Here is a 9,897-nt window from a genome sequence, read left to right on the forward strand (position 1 = left end):
TCAGTGATTTATGAAATAGCACGTATTGTTCACCTGTCACTCACCTTTGATCAGACTGTGCCCTGGATTCCTGAAGAAACATGTATCCTGGACCCCTTTCCAGTATAAACCCCTAACCCCAAGCAATAAAGAGACTCATTTTCTTTTCCTTTCTGAGTCTCCCAGAAACTCCATCTGCTATCCTCGATCACTTACACTACTCAGTAAACTCTGCTTTCACTTCCTCCTGGCTTGAATTTGATTTCTATCCTGTGTGAAGCCAAGGAAGGACCCTCTTGACTGGTCCTGTGGGACCTCCTCTGCGTCCTCAGACCTGGCCTGGCTATGTCAGTTCTGTAGGTTTTGCTGGGCCCACTCATGTAACTGCATATAGGTTGACTACACTGGAATGTGGCCTTAAAAATCTCACTTTGTCACTGGCTGTCAGGTCTCGGGTCTCTTCTGCATGGCAGGATAGATTCTATAGCAGGATGGATTGGCTCTGACACTGTGGCCTCAGGCAGCATTCCAATAGGGCAAAAGCTATCTGCTGGTGAAATTTATTGCCTTCACTGTTCCCAAAGTTTGAAAAGTACATCTGTGGTCAGGACCCATTGTCATGACCTGGTCACTTCTTTCCTTGCAAAGTGACCTTGATGCCTAAAACAACATCAAACTAAAATGTTTTGTTTTTTATGTTTAGGGCCTTAAAAGGTGGGCTTCCTTTAATTGAAGTGTTGCATAAATACAAAAATTCTCATGACATAGAGTAAGATACAAAGACAAAAACATTCTTCATAGCTTTTTTCTTTGACTCTTAGTTTTTAAAAGTTATGTATTGTGAATCAAATAATCCTAGCTTTGGGGCACCTTGAACTTATAATGACAGTATATCAAATCCATCTCTTTCCAGATAAAAGACAGATTATCTAATGTTCCAAGAGTTCTTGTCATCCATAACTTTCCCTAGTTTTTGTTTTCTGACTCAGAAATAGAAATGATGGTTTGCAATGTTCCCTGAAGATTAGTAATTTTGTGAAAAATAAGTAGGGATTAGCAGAATGAGGACACCTTCGTCAATTTCCTCAATTATTAGAGGCTTGGAGTAGCAACACATGAAGATTTAATAACTAAGATGTAAGGAAGAAACAGCTGATGGATGGCATTAGAAAGTTGCCTGGAAATTTTTTGCTTGGGGTCAAATAGAATAAATAAAGAATGAAGTTGATCATAGGATATAGTACCTTGATGTTTCATTGTGTAACAAGCTAAAATGTAAATTTAAAAGTTATTTTAAAATACTTTTAAAAAATATATTTTTAAGTAATCTCTACACCCAACATGGGGCTCAAACTTAAAACCCTGAGATTAAATTGAACGCTCCAACTGAGCCAGCCTTGCATCCCTTAAAATATTTTTTATAGTCAACATCATAATTGACTGAATCAAAGGCTCATTTCAGCTCTTTTCTTACCCTGCCAGGGTGTAACCTATCCACAGAGAAAACACTGATGGGCCTTCCTTGTCACATGGTGATGGTAACTGGAATTACAGAAATGGTGTCTAGGAGAAAATAAGTACCTTGCTCCTTGGGGGCTTTTTAAAAATTTATTTACTTATTTATTTATCAACAAACATCTTTTTTTTAGAAGGAATGTATTTTTTTAAAGATCTTATTTTTTATTTATTTGAGAGAGAAAGCACAAGTGGGGGGGGGGTAGGGCAAAGAGGGAAGCAGACGCCCCGCTGAGCAGGGATCCTGATAATGGCGCTCAGTCCCAGGACTCTGACATCACGACCTGAGCCAAAGTCAGACACTCAACTGACTGAGCCACCCAGGCGCCCCTTTTTTTAAAATTTAAATTCAATTAGCCAACATCACTAGTTTCAGATGTAGAGTTCAATAATTCATCAGTTGCGTGTAACAGGGCTTTTTCAAAAATCATTCTCTATTAAGTGGTTACAAAACACATAGTTGTTGCTTAGGACATCTGGTACTCTGAATAACAGAAAGAAAACTTAGCAAAAGCTTTGAATTTCTAATCTTCTAAACAATGCACAAATTCCAAAATATGAATGGCCAATTTATCCACTCTGTAAAATCTAGAAACTGCTACTTCAGCTGAAAAAGAGCCTTTGCTCTTCTGGAGCTTTTTAGCTCATCATTCATTGAGCTCTTATCAGATTCCTCACTTAGGGAATTCCAAACACCCTTCCCACTCAAGCTTCCAGTTCTATTCTACCTCTGGTTATGCTTTTTTAATTCTGGAAAGAGCAAAACCAATACCTATGTTCAGATATCTGACATGTGGCACCTAGACCTAATTTGCCACCACATTAAAACGATTTTTTTTAAATTAAACTTTTAAGTTTGAGATGAAACTTTTAGATTCACATGCAGTTATAAGAAGTAATAGAGGAATCCCATGTAGCATTTACCCAGATTCCCCTGGTGGTAGCAACTTGCAGAACTCTAGTATAATACCATAACCACCACCTGATATTTTTAGCTCTCCAAAAGAATGTTTTATTGTTTTATGGCTTAGTTAGCTCATGGGCACTCATTGGCCAGCAGGGGTAGCCTGCGTAAGCTAATTGTGTGACCAGTTGAAGTTAAGAGTCATGCTGGAAGAACTGCATTAGTCATATTAATCACACCGAATGAAACTAATTCTATAATTGTGAGTTGTGCAAGTTTAATGCCATTAAAGGAATAGTTCTCTGGGAATGTGAGGAAAAGTACTAAGAAAAATCTAAGGTTTTTTATTTACTTATTGGTTGCATTGTTTTCAAAATACACTCCCTTTCCCATTCTGATAAGCTTTCATGTGCAGTGCTGGTGGGCAAAATTCTAAAATAGCACCAAATTTTCCACCCATATGTTGTACATGCCCTAATAATTCCTGGGACTATGAATATAATGACTTTTCCTCTTATGATTATGTTCTTCTATGGCAGAGGTGACCTTGAGATATGGAGATTATCTAGGTGGGCCTGACCTAACCATATGAACTCTTTAAAAAGTAAGGAGTTTTCTCTGGCTGATTGCAGGAGGCAAAGTTTGAGAACTGTGCTCTGGCTGGCCTGGAAGAAAGCAAACATACCAGGTTGTGAAGTAACAGTGGTGGCCACGGAGAGAAGACCTAACAGCAGCCTTTAGTTGCTCAGAGCAGTTCCTGGCTGACAGCCAGCAAGTAAATGGAACTTCAGCCCTTCAGTCATGAGGAACTGAATTCTGCCAACTATATTATATCAATGAGCTTAGAAGTGATTTTTTCCCCAGAGCCTCCAGACAAAAACTCAGCCCAGCTGACTTTTTGGTTTCAGCCTTGTAGTACCCTGAACGGAGAACGCAGCCGCCATGCCAGACTTCTGAACAGGTGGTAAGGTAGAGGATGGAAGAGAAACTCAGGTGACTCTGTAATGACCCCTCACAATTCTGTAATGACACCTACCTTTGAGAATCAGCATACTAAAATTACACTGTGAAACTAGGGTGTAACAAAGACTTACGACAAAAGGAAGATAAGAATAAATAAAACGTCATGTGGCTCTGACTCATGATGGAGTGAGTCATATATGTTAGTAGGAAGCCCAGCACAGCCACATTTAATTCACAATTGTCATAAATAAAAACTTCCGGTAGTGGGCACATTATGTCATGTCTAGGCATATGTCTCACTGTGTAAAAAACTTAGAAGCCCCTGCTAAACCTCAAAATTTCTTAATTATTTCACTCTCTCTTGTTTTGTTACTTGGTTTCTCTAAGGAAAGCAGATTTCTCATTGTTGAGGTAACCACTTCTTCCTTTTATGATCATGGGGCATTTCGGAAAGAGTCCACTCTGTGCCTTTTTTATTCTTGCTAGGAAGACAAATTCAGTTGCACTTTAAACTAAATAGCCACTACATATGATTTTAATGTAAATATGTAATCTTAGCCCTCTTTGATTGAGAAGTCACATTCATTCATTCACCCAGCAAATACCTGTTGAGCCGCAGGTGTGTATCTTTAAGTTAGGCTGTGGTGATAAAGCAGAACACCATGATCCCTGTTGGAGGAACATACAGCCTAGAGGTAGAGGTGGGCTTCTAACAGAGAAAAGCAATGCAGCAAGGCAAATGCTATGGGAGAGGCAAGGACAGGGAGTTGAGCAAACATTAGGGAGGAGTGGTAAATCCAGTTGCCGGGGAGGTGGAGGATCAGAAAAGTCTTCCGTGAGAAGTGTTTCCTATTGCTGCTGTAACAAACTGCCACGAACTTAGTGGCTTAAAACAACATATATTTGTACAGCATGGTAACTATACTTAATGAAAGATGTTAAGAGAGTAGATCTTAAAAGTTCTTATCACAAGAAAAAAATGTAACTGTGTAGTGATGGGTGTTAATTAAACATCATGGTAGTCATTTCACAATATGTACAATATATCAAATAATTATGTTTTATACCTGAAACTAATATAATGTTATAAGCCAATTATATATCAATTGAAAAAACAGCACAAATTTATTTTCTTGCAGTTCTGGTCACTAGACATTGGAAGTCCAAAATCAAGGTGTCCACAGGGCTGTATTCCTTCTGGATGCTCTAGAGAAGAATCTGTTCCTTACACTTTCCTACTTCTGTAGACCACATACATTCCTTGGCTCATGGCCCCCTTTCAGCAATGGCATCCCTTTGACCTCGACTTCCATATCTCATCTTCTTTCTCACTCTGATCCTCCTGCCTCCCTGCTGTGAGGGCCTTTGTGACTACATTGGACCCACTCAAATAATCCAAGATTTCAAAACTCTTATTAAATTCTAAACTAATCATATCTGCAAAGTCTCTTTTACCATGTAAGGTAAAAGGTTCTTCGGATTAGGATGTGAATGTCTCTGTGGGAGAAGGGGGCATTATTTAGCCTACCACAGGAAGTAACTAGAGGAGACTGAAGAGTCTTCCAGACAGTGGAAGCATGTGAAAAAGCCTACAAGAGACCTAGATGCGAGGAATTACAGAACTTTACACTTAACATGTCTTTGGCTATAAAATAATATATAAATAAAATAATAGTATTCACCCCACCTCATCATATAGGATGAGATAATACATGTAAAGCTCTAAAAACAATGTGTTCATTCTGTGCTCTTGCATAATGTTAGTCATGGTGATGATGAGTAAATCTACAAAAGAGGCTAAAATAGTAAGCAGGGACCAGCAGGTCTTCTTTCATTAACCTGAGAGGGAGTCACTGAAGAATTTTAAGCAGAAATGTGACATGACTATATATGTATTTTAGTTGACTGTATTTGCTGAATGGAAAACAGATTGCAAGAGATAAGACAGAGGTAGTAAGTAGGGCTGGAACAAGGGTGAAGTGAGTGAAGCACTTGCTTTGTATGTACAATTTAAGGAGGCCCCAAAAGACTCAGTAAACAAGTGACTTTTTAGTGAAGTATATTTTTTTAAGATTTTATTTTTAAGTAATCTCTACACCCAGCACAGGCCTCGGACTCAGGGCCCTGAGATCAAGAGTCATACACTGTACTGACTGAGCCAGCCAGGTGCCCCAATGAAATATTTTTAAAAATCAAAATTAATGTAAAAAGAAAATCCATGATGAGCAATTTCTGAAAATCTCAAATAAAGTCAGGGTTATTCGGAAAATTATTGAGATTATTAGGTGAGAGACGATGAGAACCTGAAGCAGAGAAGTAACAGTGGCTATAAAGACAGTTGGATGGATTAAAGAAAGCTGTGAAAGGAATTGTGGCAGGGAGGGTTAGTCTTTGAGAGAATATACTCAAGGGGAAGCAAAAGTGTAGATAGGGAAAAGGGTAGAGTGTGTTAAGGAGGAAATTAAAGTCTATTTTGGGCATATTGAGCTTAAGAAGACTCTAATACATTCAACTCAGAGATTCTAGTAGGCAATTGAAAAATATGAATTTTTCAAAGCAAATCCCAAGTTTTTCTGCTCCCTCACGTGTTAGCCTCTAAGGTTCTTCACTATATTGTCTTCCTGCCAGACCCATTCTATGGTAGGAAAGAAAAGGATCTTGAAGGACCTAATTCCTTGTAGTACAGGAGCAAAAGGTTGGGAGCTAATTTTTGGAAGGGAGATGACCAGGGAGTGTCAGGCATGTGTTAGAGCAACTAATGGGTCTTCACTTTGTCCCTGAACCATTTTCAGATCATTACATTTTCACTCTGTCTGTTCCATTATGATTCATAACATCAACCTCTAACCTTTGTTGGTACTGTCACATATTGACAACTTGGTCATTACCTCTTTCTCGTCCAAGACTTTGACCCCTGGGTGACCCATCCATATCCTGTTATTAACCTGGAGCTCTTTTACTCTAACATCTTACATGCAAACATACCACTCTAGGACTTTGATCTTCCCTCCAATTCTTCCCTTAGTCACTTCTGTTAACCATCAGTTCCTTTAGCTCATCAAGACTTAGTTGCTCTTGACCCTCTGACATGGGCATGTCTATCAGCTGCCTTCCACTTTCACTTCTATTTCTATCCTGTTTATATTGCAGTGGTGCATCACTTCAGACATTTTGTATCGATATCCTCAATTCCCATACTTTGTTTCTGCCTGTCATATCACCTGATAGACTAACTCTGTCAGGACCATCATATAAATAGATGCACGTTTGGGTGCCTGGCTGGCTCAGTCAGTAGAGCATGCAACTCTTAATCTCAGGGTCATGAGTTTAAGCCCCATGTTGGGCGTGGAACCTACTTAAAAATAAAAATAAAAATAAAAATAAAATAAACTGTAAGTAGCCCAAGCTTGGAACCGAATTAAAAATAAAAATAAAAATAAAAATAAAATAAAATAAAATAAAATTGATGCATGTTATATATTACATAAGAGCACCCTACAAAGGGAACAAGTGGAAGCCAACCCAGGCTCTATTCAAAGTCCTGCGGTAGTTCTTCCCTGAGGGTGCAACTTTTTCTAATCTGCCACAGTCTAGGGACACCTGGGTAGCTCAGTAGGTTAAGCATCTGCCTTCAGCCCAGGTCATGATCCCAGAGTCCTGGGATCAAGTCTCGCATGGGGCTCCTTGCTCAACAGAGAGCTTGCCTTTTCCCTCTGCCTGCTGCTCCCCCTGCTTGTACTTGTGCTCTCTCTCTCTCTCTGACAAATAAATAAAATCTTGGAAAAATAATAATGATCTGCCCCAGTCTAGTACAGCAGAGGTTCACAAGCTGGGCACTGCAGACCAAATTTACCTGCTGCCTATTATTGTGTGGCTCAAAAGCTAATAATTATTTTTACATTTTTAACTGGTTAAAAAATTCAAAATAAGGATATTTTATCACACATGAAAATTATATTAAATTCAAATTCTAGTGTCCATAAATAGTTTTATTTGAATATATAGTCATGCTCATTCATTTACATATTGTCTATGGCTGATTTCACACTACAGAGCCTGAGTTGAATAGCTGTAATAGAGACCATCTGGCCCACAAATCCTAAAATATGTACTATCTGTCTCTTTACAGAAAAAAAAACTTACCTACCCCTGTCCAGCAGGTCTGTTGCCTGTAATCTCTGTACTAACGCTTGGACTGTTAAATATTTGCTAGAGAAAAACCAACAATTATGCTGATTGGTGCATATAGTGATATATTCATGATCCTAAACCCCACCTGGAAACTCAACATTACCAGGATTTCCTTCTAATTTCCCTAGTCAGCTCTCTTTTCTTCAGACTTTCACTTTTTTCACTCCTCTAAGCCTCCAAACATTTCACCCCCTCATCTTAACAGATGCGGCACCTCCTACTTCTAAGTGAAAATAGAAGCCATCAGATTGGCACTCCCTCAGTTTCCTGCTTCTGCACCTACAAATTTGTCTGTAGTTGTCCTCATCCTTTATTTACTACCTCTTGTTTCAATAGAAGTGGGACTTTTCACTCATTTAAAGCAAAGTCTTCAACCAGTGCTCTGGATACCATCACCTTCCTCTTCTCCAGTGTCCTACAGAAAATGATTAGTCCTTCTCTCCCTTGAAGCATAACACTTCCCTGTCTATTGATTTCTTCATTAGCATTTTGACAAGGTTATTATCAACGGACACAGTTAACCTTACACCATCTTCCTTGAAAGAATTTCTTGACTTGGCTTCCAGGAATTCACATTTCTGGTTTTCCTACTTCCTCAAGAGTTGGTCCTCCTGTCTCGCTTGTTGGTTCTTTCTCATGTCCCCAACTTTTAAACCAGTAGTACTCAAACTTTTTAGTCCCAGGACCCCCTTTACACTATCTTAAAAATTATTGAGAACCTCAAAAACTTTTGGTTATGTGTCTTGTATCTATATTTACTCCAGTGGAAATTAAAATTGAGACTTTTACAATAATTATCTATCAATTCATTTAAAAATAATAATTATAAATCAATTACATGTTAATATAAATATGATTTTTATGAAAAAGAAAACTGTCTTTTCCAAAACAAATAGGTTATAAGACTGACATTGTTTTAAATTTGTAAAAATCTCATTAATGTTCAGCTTAGAGGTCTAGGGATCCACAAACTACAGCCTACAGGCCAAACTCAGCCCACTGCCTATTTTACTGGATTTACTGGAAGACAGCCATACTCATTCACTTCTGTATTGCTTATGGCAGCTTTCTCACTACAATGGAAGAGTTGCATATTTGTGACAGAGATCATATGGCCCTCAAATCTTGAAATATAGGGTTTTTTTAGTATATGGACTTTTATAGAAAAAAATTGCAGGATACCTGGGTGGCTCAGTCCATTGGGCATCTGCGTTTGGCTTGGGTCAGATCCCTGGGTCCTGGGTTCGAGTCCCACATCCAGCTCTCTGCTTGGCGGGAAGCCTGCTTCTCCCTCCACCTGCTCTGCCTGCCGCTCCCCCTGCTTGTGCTCTGTCCCTCTTTCTCTCTCTGACAAATAGATAAATAAATAAATCTTAAAAAAAAAAATCTTAAAAAAAAAAATTGCCCACTCCTGGTCCAATTTAACAGCTAATCTATTGTAATAGGTTGCTTTGGTTGAAGCATATGAAGAACATCTGACCTCACACGGATATGTATTTGGAAAAGGAAGGAGTATTTCTTTTTTAAGATTTATTTATTTATCTGAGACACAGAGAGAGAGCCTGAGGGAGGTGAGGAGCAGAGGCAGAGGGAGAGAGCTCAAGCAGACTCCCTGCTGAGCATGAAGCCCCTATACAGGGCTCCATCTCAGGACCCTGAGATCATGACCTGATCTCAAGAGTTGGATGCTTAACTGACTGAGCCACCTGGGTGCCCCAAGAGCATGCTATTCTTGATCTCGGGGTCATGAGTTCAAGCCCCACATTGGGTGTAGAGATTACTTAAAAAAATAAAATCTTAAAAAAAAAAGGAAAATATTGTTTCCCTGAATTATGCTGATCTTCCAAATGTCTGCCCATCTCATTTTATGATAGCCAAAAAAATTAGATTTGCTATTATCACCACCTGTCTCATCAAGCTCACAGGGGCAGCTATAAGTCTTCCAAAATTCTAAGTTTTGCTTGAAAGTTCAAATTTTATCACTGGCAACAAATGCCATCAGTTGTTTTCCTTGAAGTGGCAAGGTCACTTGGTTCATTTTCAAGAAAATGTCTATTAAAAACCCAAGTCTGAAAAAGCATAATTTTTTTCTGTTAGTCATTTTTTCAAGTAAAAATTTTGTTTCATGAAAAATATCAGTTAGTCTAACTTGCAATTCAAACAGTGGCACAAGTGTCTTTCTTTAAGACAGGCATAGTTCTTGGCTTGTACTAAAAGTTCTGTAAAAGGACTTTCCATGTTGATAGAATGTTAAATAAATATGTACTGAAGGGTTGAGATTTAATGAATAATGTTTATTCTGTCCTCAAGAACATTTTCCAATGAAACTGGCACCTTTATTTTAA

The sequence above is a fragment of the Ursus maritimus genome, unplaced genomic scaffold (assembly GCF_017311325.1).
Source record: "Ursus maritimus isolate PB19 unplaced genomic scaffold, ASM1731132v1 scaffold_26, whole genome shotgun sequence".
NCBI classification, from domain to species: domain Eukaryota; kingdom Metazoa; phylum Chordata; class Mammalia; order Carnivora; family Ursidae; genus Ursus; species Ursus maritimus.